The sequence below is a fragment of the Vombatus ursinus genome, unplaced genomic scaffold, assembly GCF_900497805.2.
Source record: "Vombatus ursinus unplaced genomic scaffold, bare-nosed wombat genome assembly UNPS02010769.1, whole genome shotgun sequence".
NCBI lineage: Eukaryota > Metazoa > Chordata > Mammalia > Diprotodontia > Vombatidae > Vombatus > Vombatus ursinus.
Genome location: NW_020950547.1, coordinates 4037364 through 4049732, shown reverse-complemented (window position 1 = coordinate 4049732; position 12369 = coordinate 4037364).

The window sequence follows — 12369 nt, the reverse complement described above, 5'->3', positions numbered from 1 at the left end:
GAGGAACGCTAGTCAGAGGATGAACACAGGTCACATGTCTGGGTCTAGGATGGGGTGAAGGTGCATAGAAGGCACTTACTGGGTTCCATGAGTAGCTGGAAGAAGAGGAGGAGTTATTTTTATCATCAAACAGCATAGGAAGGAGATTCCCCAATGAAAGAAAAAGGAACATAGAATTGTAGAGACTTTTTTTTCCTGAGTCCAGTAAAAAGAACCTGGGGGGAGGGGAGGTAAGTGGGAGTCAGGATACCCAAGTTTGAAACTTCAGGCTCAAAGAAGCTTGAAAAGACCTCTCTAGAGACTGGATTTTATTTCAGAATTAGTGAAATAGAATTCAAGGCAAGTGTTTTACTGTTTCTGTGCCCAAGTTTTCATTTAGTTATTCATTTTTGGATTCAATAAATGGTTTTGAGGACCTACTGTGTGTAAAGCACTGTATTTTATTTGTTATTGGGGGAGGTACAAAAGAAGATAAAAGTTCTATAGTTTATAATCTTGTTGAGGAGATAAACACATAAGAAACAAATAAAGGATGTTTACAAAGTATAATATAAAATGCTAGTGAAAATAGCATAAACCACAAAGGAAAGTATTGAGTGATGATGTAAATAAGATTGAGGTAATCAAATTGGAGTAAAGTTAATCAGGGAAGGCTTCTTGGAGGAGATAAGTTTTGAATCAGAACTTGAACTGGTAAAGGTGAATTGGCAGAGAAGGAGCAGGAAATTTAGGAGTGAAAGTACAAGGGGCAGTAATTAGCAAATACAATTTTTTGGGAGGATAGCAAGCAAATTGGCCTGGCAGAACTAGGGGGAGATAGAATGTAAGGAAATCTGTGGTAGTGAAATCAGAATACAATGCAAATGAGGACAGGGATTCAATCCTATATCCCAGTTAATTTTGTTCTATTCTATGACCAGAGATTGTGTCCCAACTCAGTTATTCTAGGTCAGAGGGACAGGAGTGCCTAGCCAGGCAAGAGAACATGGGATATGGGCCCTCAATGTAGCAAGGCAATCCTTTTACATGTCCCTAATTGATTCACTATCTCATGAACCACAGCAGTTTTTCCAAACCTTTTCATCCCTCCTTGAACCTTCTATCCCTCCTCCTCTCCAACCCTCTCAGCTGAAAACCTTTCCTTATATTTTTGGGGAAAAAAAAAAGCTGAGTCCATTCACTAAAAGCACCTTTTTCACCCCCATCCTTATCTCACATCTCCACAGGCTTTCTGCCACTATCTCCTCCATCTCTGTCTCACTTCCTTTCCTTTCATTCTCCTTTTAATTCTTTTCTTTTTTCGAATCTTTTTTTTGGTGAGACAGTTGGGGTTAAGTGACTTGCCCAGGGTCACACAGCTAGTAAGTGTCAAGTGTTTGGTCCGAGGCTGGATTTGAATTCAAAGTCCTCCTGACTCCAAGGCTGGAGCTCTATCCACTGGGCCACCCAACTGCCCCTTCCTTTCAATTCTTTAGAGTCTGGCTTCTGACCTCCTCATTCACTGGAAACAACTTTCTCCAAAGTTATTGATGATCTCTTCATTGTGAAATCTAATGGCCTCTCAATCCTCACACTTCTTGATCTTTGACACGGTCAGTCACCCTCTTCTCCTTGATACTCTCTTTTCTCTAGGTTTTCATGACTCTGCTCTCTCCTAGCTCTCCTTATACCTTCTCTGTTTCCTAAATCTTTATCCAGGTCACACCCATTAAGGGGGCCATCTCCAGTTATCCTGATCTAAATCTTGTTACTGGACCCAGGTGGCTCCCGAGGAGAAAGTGAGGCTGGTGACTTTGCAGAGCTCTCCCTCACTTAAATCCAGTTCACTCGCAAGTCATGGCATCATCTTCCTGATGCCATGGTCCTCTTTGATAACAAAGGACAAACAACAACACCCATTAACCATGGTTTTGTCCAGGTTTTTCTTCTCCTCCCCCTCTATACTATTTCACTTGATCTCATCAGCTTCCATGATTTCAGTGATCAACTCTGTGCAGATTACTCTCAGATCTACTTATCCAACCCTAACCTCTGACCTCCAGTCTCATATCTCCAGTTGCCTTTTGGATGTCCTGTAGACATCTTAAACTCAACACATTCAAAACTGAACTCATTCTATTTCCCTCCAAACCCTCCCCTCTTCTAAATTTCCCTATTACTATCGAGAATATCACCATCCTCCCAGTCATCTAGTCTCACAGACCATCTCTAGCAGCCATGGACAAAAAACCCTCATGAACTTCAATCTGGACTGTCCAGAGTGTGGATCTTGTGGTCATTTTTCATCAGATGGTTACAGTTAAAGGACAGTGATCAGATTGGTAGAGGATGAGAATCACTGACCAAAGATGCTAGCAAGAGACAAAAGAGCTGGGGACAGCTAGGTGGCACAGTGGATAGAGCACCAGCCCTGGATTCAGGAAGACATGAGTTCAAATCCAGCCTCAGACACATTACACTTACTAGCTGTGTGACCCTGGGCAAGTCACTTAACCCCATTGCCTAGCTAAAAAAGAGAGAGAGAGAGAGAGAGAGAGAGAGAGAGAAGAGCTGGATCCAGCCAGAGAAATGTAGAGTAGATTAAGCCAAAACAACATACACTTGGGGAGACAATCCAGCTCCCATCCACAGCTCTCTTACTAGTCCCTCCATCCCACAGGGACTTGCTTCCCATTTACCTATCAACTGTTAATTTAATAATGTTTTCCCTTCTGATCCAGTGGGTGAAGAGGTCTTTTTTTGTTTTGTTTTGTTTAGGCAATGGGGTTAAGTGACTTGCCCAGGGTCACACAGCTAGTAAGTGTCAAGTGTTAGGTCTGAGGTTGGATTTGAACTCAGGTCCTCCTGACTTCAGGGCTGGTGCTGTATCCACTGGGCCACCTAGCTGCCCCTGGAAGGGTCTTTGAGGAAAGAAAGGTCTTCTGTCCTCTTTTTTGGCTGTCAAAGAAGCTAGCGTTTGGGAAGCTTCATTCCATGCTTTCTTTTGTTCCTTTGCTATTTGCAGTTATTAAAAACACACCTACATGCACAACAACAACAACTCTGGGTTTGTTGCCCATGCGTGTGCTGTTGTTGTTTGTCTTTTGTTTTCAAAGAGAACCAGCCAATGACATCATGGGGTGATGTCTTGACTTGCTCATGAATTGGATTTAAGTGAGGCAGAGCTACATAAATTTCTTCAGCCTCACTCTCTCTTACTGAATCATCAAAGTCCAGTGGCAGGACAAAAGTTCAGATGACTTGTGATGACCTGAGATGCAGTGGATGACCTTGGCGTCTTTGTTCTTCTCCGCCTGTTCCATCTTCATATGCTCGAGGTAGACGTTCTCCCGACTCACCCACAAGTCTGAGGCCCATCAGTTACCCTCAAGCTGGTTTCAGCCATCTGATGAGGTGGTTTTATGGGGAGTGGTCTCTGCACGTGTTACATGTGGCTTAGAGCCATGGGTGAGAGTTGGGTGAATCAGGTAGACGCCACAGGTGGACGAATAGTCATGAGAAGGGCTTAGCAAACCCTCAAGCCAGAGGTGCCAGTCCTCCTGAACATCCCATACACCCATGAATATGTAGAGTGGTCTGGAAAGGGTTCAGAAGTTTAACCCTAAAAGGGAAGGAGATTTTTATTTTTTCCTAGCATAGACTAGGTGGAGGTAAAGCCAATGATAGAGCATTTGTTATCGTTAATTAAATTCATGCTCAGATCTTACCTTGGACCTTTTCCTTTTTGAACCTAGAGAGATAGGGGGACTGATGAGGAGGCCCAAAGCCTTGGAGGTGGGTGGGTTTGGTGCGGTCTTTGAGGGAACCTTGGCACTGAAGGGGGTAAGGCTTACTGCTGTAGTCATCTTTGCTGTGCTCTGAGAAAGCTGAAGATTGCTGTCGCTGCTGACCCAACTTGTTAGCAAAGTCACCTGGCACACATATACCTACCATGGAAGCCTAGGTTCTCACTAGCTCTAGTCAGTTAATATATGCCCCTGTAACATGGAGACCATTATTTGTGGGGGTTTGTCTTGGATTTTTAAATTTTTTCCCTTATATTTTTTGAGTGTTAATTATTTTTATTTTGTTTTGTTTTTGTTTTTTGCTGAAGCAATTGGGGTTAAGTGACTTGCCCAGGGTTACATAGCTAGTAAGTGTCAAATGTCTGAGGCCAGATTTGAACTCAGGTGCTCCCGACTCCAAGAGTGGAGCTTGGAGATTTGGGTTTGGAGTTCTGGTCTGTTTCATTTGTCCCTTTCAGTTCTAAGTGCAGGAGGCAGAATCCCCCACCAGACCCAGACTTGAGCCATAGCAACCCTTGGAAGCAGGATTCCAGGTTCGATATTGCTGCCAGACCATCATGGAAACCCTGAGAAGCCAGGGTACCTGGGACTAAAATCCAAGGAAGGCTTGTAACTTGATGGGGTGATACTATATAGGTACTGAGCTGGTCCGAATGTTAACTATTTAAAAAAATGCTTTCTTTTATTATTTGAATTGCCTTTTAAGTGGGTTTGCAAAATGGACAGTGGGGTCACAAATTCTTTTTCCTTGATACTTCAGAGTTTGAGCTGAATCTTAGTTTAGCTTTTGGGTTTTGTTTTTGTTTTTGTTTTTTGTTTTTGGAAGACTTTTCTTTTTTCTTTTTATCTTTTCTATTTTTCAGATGTTTATGTGATTATGATTATCCTGGTTTCCCCTGTACCCTCCCCTATGTTTCTCTGGTACCCTTAAGGAGGGTTTGGGGGTATCCAGACTCTCTTCCATTGGCTCTAGACCCCTACTAATGATGTTCTCAATTTTAGGGGTGCCCTGCACCCCAGTCTCTTTTACCATTTAATAGTTGCATTAGCTTTTACAAAGTAATATTTATTTCAAAGGTATGCATATAGTAAGAATAAATATAAAATATCCCCCTGATTTCTGGGGGCATATTTCCCCTTTGTACTACCTCAGTTTCTGGAGAGGAGAAGAGGATTAGGTTCAAAGTTTAGCTCAGTACCTATATAGTATCACCCCATCAAGTTACAAGCCTTCCTTGGATTTTAGTCCCAGGTACCCTGGCTTCTCAGGGTTTCCATGATGGTCTGGCAGCAATATCGAACCTGGAATCCTGCTTCCAAGGGTTGCTATGGCTCAAGTCTGGGTCTGGTGGGGGATTCTGCCTCCTGCACTTAGAACTGAAAGGGATAAATGAAACAGACCAGAACTCCAAACCCAAATCTTGAGGTCATAGGGACTAATAATAAGGGGAGGGGAAGGTAGTCTTTCCTTCACTAGCTCGGTTCCTGATGTCTGTACTATGAGTGATCATATGCCCATGCCATGGATCTTCACCTCCTTTGAATGCCTCAGGAGAGGTAGAGAAAGACTGTTCCAATTTAGCCTGCTCATTTTAAAAATGCCTTGTATTTTGGCTATGCAACTATTGGAAAGAGAGCCATTCAAAAATTTCTCACACACTGACTGGAAATTAATCTTAGGACTCCCTGAGGAAGAGTTGCTTTAAAAAGTGGAAACCTTTAGAAAAACCTGTAAAGACTTACATGAACTGATGCAAAGTGAAGTTAGAAGAACCAGGAGAATAGTATATACAGTGACAGCAATATTGTAGGATGGTTAATTACGAATAACTTAGCTATTCTCAGCAATACAAAGACCCCAAAATTCCAAAGGACTTATGATGAAAAATGCTATCCACCTCCAGAGAAAGAACTGATGGAACCTGAATGCAGATATAAGCATACTATTTTTCACTTCCTTTATTTTTTTTCATGGTTTTTTTTTGGGGGGGGGTGTCTGCATTTTCTTTCACAAAATGACTAATATGGAAATATATTTTCCATGATTGCATATGTATATCCTTACCATCTCAAGGAAGGGGGACGGGAGAGAGGGAGAGAATTTGGAACTCAAATTTTTAAAAACCAAATGTTAAAAATTGTTTTTACATGCAATTGGGAAAAGATAAAGTATTATTTACAAGAGGAAAAACCTTAACAAGTGGAGACAGCTTGTCAGCAGAAAAAATACCAAAGCATCCTTAAGTGAGAAAAAGCCTCCTCGCCTATGGGTAAGACTGAGCTTAGGTCCCCTACAGAGAAGTATATTTTAAGCCAAAGTGTGGAATCTTCTCAATTTGGGAGCCACTTGGGGATTTGGGATGCCCTTGGGGAACAACCATGAGAAGTCTGACTCACTCCTATGATAGAATCAGTGCAGCACATTAGCAAGAATCTAAATTAGAAAAATGACCTCTCAATGGACTGTTCTATTCCAAACGATCTATGACAGACATTTATTTTTTTTTAGCATTTTTTTTTTTAGGTAATTGGGGTTAAGTGACTTGCCCAGGATCACACAGCTGGTAAGAGTAAAGTGTTTGGTCTGAGGTAGAATTTGAACTCAGGTCCTCCTAACTTCAGGGCCGGTGCTCTATCCACTGTGCCACCTAGCTGCCCCTCATGAGAGACATTTAAAGAAGTGCCTTTATGACTTATGAAAGGGTTAAGACTTGGTGGACTGAGTGACAAAGACTATCCCTATTGAGATAAATTAAAGTGATAAGCTTGAAGTTTCCTAAGGAATTTGTTGGTTTCATAGGCAAGCGGACACCATAGTTCTAGTTTGTCAAGGTTCACCATTACTAAAGTGTCTTCACTGATCGAAACCAAATCTAGCTTATTACTAGCAAATCCTGGCACCCTCCATACTTTGGCCCTTTAAGCAACATGGGCAGAAGTCTGCAGGAGGATAGAGGGATGTGGTGATGGTGAACACCGTGGATCTTCAAACTGAGAAGGAAACAATATACACACTCAGGTGTAGAAATCTACTTGCCATACAGGAAATAGAAAAGGAAGGGGATAAGAGCAAGCAGAGGGAGGCTGAGTTGATAGAAGGGAGGGCAGTTTGGGAGAGGTAAAAGAAACAAAATACTTTTGAGAATGGACAGGGTAAAAAGAGAGAAAGAAGGATAAACTGGGGGGAAATAAGATGAAGGGAAATACATAGTTTGTAATCACTACTGTGAAAAAAAATTTACAGTGAGTTTCTCTAATAAAGACTTCATTTCTCTGATGATCTAGATGCTCTCAGAAAAACCTGGAAAGACTTGCATGGACTGATGCAAAATAAAATGTACTTAGCACAAAGTAACAGCAATATTGTAAGATCATCAGCCTTGAATGACTTAGCTATTCTCAGCAGTACAAGGACCCAAGACAACTTTGATGATGAAAAATGCTATCCACACCCAGAGAAAGAATCGATGGTGTCTAAATACAGATTGAAGCATACTTTTTTTTAACTTTTTCTTCAGTTTTTTTTATTGTCTATGTTTTCTTTTACAACATGACTTATTATGTACATGTTTTGCATGACTACACAGGTATAACCTATATTGAACTGCTTGCCTTCTCAATGAAGGGGAGTGGTGAGGGAGGAGGGGGAGAATTTGGAATTCAAAGTTTTAAAAACAAGTGCTAAAAATTGTCACATGTAACTGGGGAAAAATAAATACTAAATAAAAGCCAAAAAAAAGGACTTCATTTCTCAAACCTATAGAAAAGTGAGTCAAATTTATAGAAATTAGAGTCATTCCTCAACTGATAAATGGTCAAAGGATATTAACAGGCAGTTTTCAGACTAGGTAATCAAAGCTATCTATAGCCATATGAAAAAATGCTCTAAATCACTATTGATGAGAGAAATGCAAATTAAAACAACTCTGAGCTACTACCTCACACCTGTCTGATTTGCTAATATGACAGAAAAGCAAAATGACAAATGTTGGAGAGGATATGGGAAAATTAAAACACTAACTTACTATTAGTGAAGTTGTACACTGATTCAACCATTCTGGAGAACAAAACTATGCATACCCTTTGACCAGGCAATACCACTACTAGGTCTGTATTCCAAAGAGACAAAAAAACAAAAAGGAAAAAGATCTATGAGTACAAAAATATTTAGAGCAGCTCTTTTAGTGGTAGCAAAGAATTGAAAATTGAGGGGATGTCCATCAACTGGGGAATGGCTGAACAAGTTGTTGTATATGATTGTGATGGAATACTACTGTGCTTTAAAAAGTGATGAACAGCCAACCTCAGACACTTGACACTTACTAGCTGTGTGACCCTGGGCAAGTGTAACCCCAATTGCCTCATCAAAAAAAAAAAAAAAAAGCAAGATGTGATGAACAGGATGCTCTCAGAAAAACATGGAAAAACTTATATGAAGTGATGCAAAGTGAAGCGAACAGAACCAGAACACTGTACACAGTAACAGCAATATTATATGATGATCTACTATGAATAACTTAGCTATTCTTAGCAATACAATGATCCAGAGGATTGTCCATCTCCAGAGAAAGAACTGGTAGAGCCTGAATGCAGATCAGATACTTTTTCTTAATGGTTTTGTTTTTGGTCTGTGTTTTCTTTCACAGAATGATTTCATATGGAAATGTGTTTTGTATGACTACACATGTATAACCTACATCAAATTGCTTGCCTTCTCAATGGGGTGGGAGGAGGGAGAGAATTTGGAACTCAAAATGTGGAAAAAAAAAAAGAATGTTAAAATTGTTTTTACATGTAATTAGGAAAAAAATATTAAATAAGATTAACACAACTCTATTAGTCTCTGCCCTGTACTCCAAGGCCAAACTTGCCTGTTATTCTAATTATGTTTTGATTTCCTTTTGTAGCATTCCAAACCCCTATGATGAATGCGACATCTCTTTTCTGGCGCTATTTTTAGAAGATGTTGTAGGTCTTCATAGTACTGATCAACTTTGGCCTCTTTGGCATCAGTGGTTGGAGCATAGACTTGTATTGCTGTGATGTTGAATGGTTTGCTTTGGATTTGAAGAGATATCATTTGGTAATTTTTGAGATTATACCCCATTACTGCTTTTCTTACCCTTCTATTGAGTATAAGGGCTACTCCATTTTTTCTAAGGGATTCTTTTTTTTTATTTTTAGTTTTCGATATTCACTTCCACAAGATTTTGAGTTTCAAATTTTCTTCCCACCTCATCCCTCCCCCCACCCCAAGATGGCATGCATTCTGAATACCCCTTCCCCTAATCTGCCCTCCCTTCTATCTCTCCCCCCCCTTCTCTTACTTCTAAGGGATTCTTGCCCATAGTAGTATATATAATACTATAACAATCTGAATTCAATCCACCTATTTCCATTCATTTTAGTTCACTAACACCCAAGTTGTCAATATTTACTCTTTCCATTGCCTGCTTGAACATATCCAGCTTACTTTGGATCATGGATCTTACAATTCCAGGTCCCTATGCAACTACTGGTTTTTGCAGCATCAGACTTTCCTTTAGTCACCACATGCATCCAGAGCTGGGCTTCCTTTAGGAAGTCAGTTCATTAGTACTGGAGCCACTTGTAGTTGTCCTCTGATCTTAAGAAGCTTTTTTTTTTAAATATCCATATTAGTCATGTTGTTAAAGAAAACACAGACAAAAAAAAACTGAAGAAAAATAAAGAAAGTATGCTTCAATCTGTATTCAGACACCATCAGTTCTTCCTCTGGGGATGGACAGCATTTTTCCGCATAAGTCCTTCAGAGTTGTCTTGGATCACTATATTGCTGAGAAGAGCATTCACAGCTGATCATCTTACAATATTGCCATTACTTTGTACACAGTACGTATCACTTTGCATCAGCTTCTGTAAGTCTTTCTAGGTTTTTCTGAGAGCATCCTGCTCATTATTCTTAAGAAGCATTTTGATAAGGGTGAAAGAAGAGAGTATAAAAGAGGGCTTGAAGCTTAACCAAAAAAAAAAAAAGATCATGGCAACTTATCACTTTCTGGCAAACAGAAAGAGAAGAAATGGAAACAGTGTCAGATTTTATACTTTTAGGCTCAAAGGTCACTGTAGACAGCAAGGACAGCCATAAAACTGAAAGATGCTTACTCCTTAAAAGGAAAGCTATGGCAAATCTGAACAGCATAACTTAAAAGCTATGGTTTTTCTAGTACCAATGAATGGCTGTGAGAGTTGGACTATAAGGAAAGCTGAGCACCCCAAAATTGTTGCTTTCGAATTGTGGTGCCAGAGAAGACTTTTGAGAGTCCCTTGGACAGCAAGGAAATTAAATGAGTCAATACTTAAAAGAAATTAATTCAGGCTAGTCACTGGAAGGTCAAATACTGAAGCCAAAGCTTAAATACTTTGGCCATATAATGAGAAGGCTGGACTCACTGGAAAAGACCCTGATGTTGGGAAAGATTGAATGTAAAAAGAAAAGATGATGGCAGAGGATGAGATGGACAGATAGTATCATGGAAACAACAAATATCAACTTGGACAGATTTTGAAAGATAGTGGAAGATAGAAGGGTCTGCGGTACTATGGTCCATGGGATCATGAAAAGTCCGACATGACTGAACAACAACAATAATTTTTCAGAACCTCTCTCAATTATATGACATAGAATCATAACAATACATGATCTCTGGCCCAGAGGACATAAAAGCCCTATTGGATTGGCCATGTCAAACTCTGAGCTTTTCTAGGATTTTGTGGCTATTACCACAAATTTGTTAAGAACTATGCTGCTATTCTCTTTTTGTGGTGGCAAAGAATTGGACATTGAGGGGATGCCAATCAATTGGGGAATAGCTGAACAAATTGTGGTACATGATTATGACAGAATACCATTTGTGCTATAAGAAATGATGAGCAGGATGCTTTCAGAAAAACGTGGAAAGACTTACATGAAGTGATAAAAAGTGAAGTAAGTTGAGCGAGGAGAACATTGTACATGGTAACAGCAATATTGTATGAGGATCAGCTGGGCATGCCCTAGCTATTCTCAGTAATCCAAAGATCCAGGGGTGGCTAGGTGGCGCAGTGGATAGAGCACCGGCCCTGAAGTCAGAAGGACCTGAGTTCAAATCTGGCCTCAGACCAAACATTTGACATTTGCTACGTGTGTGACCCTGGGCAAATCACTTAACCCCAATTGCCTAAAAAAAAAAAAATCTTTCAAAAAATCAAAAGTGAATGTTGCAAAATTATAAAGAACAGACATGCCTCAAAAAAAGAGATATGCCAAGATATTCTCATCCAGCCTTTTACAGGTGCAGGAAGTCCACAAGTATGGTACATTACACATATTTTCAGGGTTTTTCTGATGTATTGGTCAGTTGTGCTGATTTTTCCTTCTTTTCTTTAAAAATATTGTTACATGGGATAGCTCTCTAGGGGGTAAAGGGGGAAGGGCATTGGGGGAAATTATGGTGATGTAAAAAAACAAATAAAATCTTATTTTAAAAATGTGAGCTACTGGAGATCAGATACTGTTTTCCTCTTTCTCTATTCCTAGTAGTGGGTAACTGTGATGATTTGGGTCCCATCCACTACCCCACTGCTATCTCTCCATCTTTGGATGTCACGGTGTTTTCCACTTAGTCAATGCTTAAATGCTTTTTGGTTCATTCATTTTGAACTGAGTGAGAATGATTTCCCGCGGCCACCGGCCACGTGATCTGTGGAGCTGCTCAGATCAGGATGGGTGGGGAGAATGCTGTTGGTCACATGCCAATGAGAGGTGGACAAGCTAAGACTGTCCGGAGGAGCAAAACTGATTGGGGCTGAAACAGCAGAGGGTAGTTGTCATGATGATCTTGGGTGCCCCGATATCCCTGGATCATTAGGGCTTTGCTACACCCCTCTACCCCTGGAGTTGGGGAACCACTTCTCATTCACCGGTTCATTACTCATTTCCTGTTTTCCCCTCAGATTCAGATTTGGGGTTGGGGGAGGGATGGAGAAAAGGTTTTTGTTTCTTCCTCGATTGCCAGTCAGCATTTTGGAAGTTTTATTTTTTTTTTTGTTTTCATGCCTACGCTATTTACAATTATGGAAAAACAACAAAGCTAGATGGCGAAAGGGGACAGAGGAGATTTTGGTGTTTGTTTTTTCTCCCCAGCATAGGCTTGTATGGGGGACTGAGATAATTAGAGATAGAGCCTTTACTATTCTTAATAGTTTTCAGGGTACATATGAATATGTTCAAGTTGTACCCCCTGGACCTTTTCCTTGAACCCAGGAGACAGAAAGACTGATAAGGAAAGCGTTGAAAAGTCACAGGTGGTGGGAAGGAGGGCGGGAGGAGGTTGGTGCTATTTTTTGCCTGAGGACACTTCGGCTGAATTGGCAGAGGTACTAAACTGTTGCTTAGCCTTGTTCGGTGCTGCAGAGGCCAACCCCTGCCCGGCGCTGCAGGAGGATAGCCACGCCCGGTCCTGCAGCGGGCTAGCCTCGCCCGGTGCTGAAGTCGCTGAGGCTTGCAGTAGTTAAGGAGGTTAGCTTTCCACGGCATGCAGGCACACACAATAGAGCCCTAGTT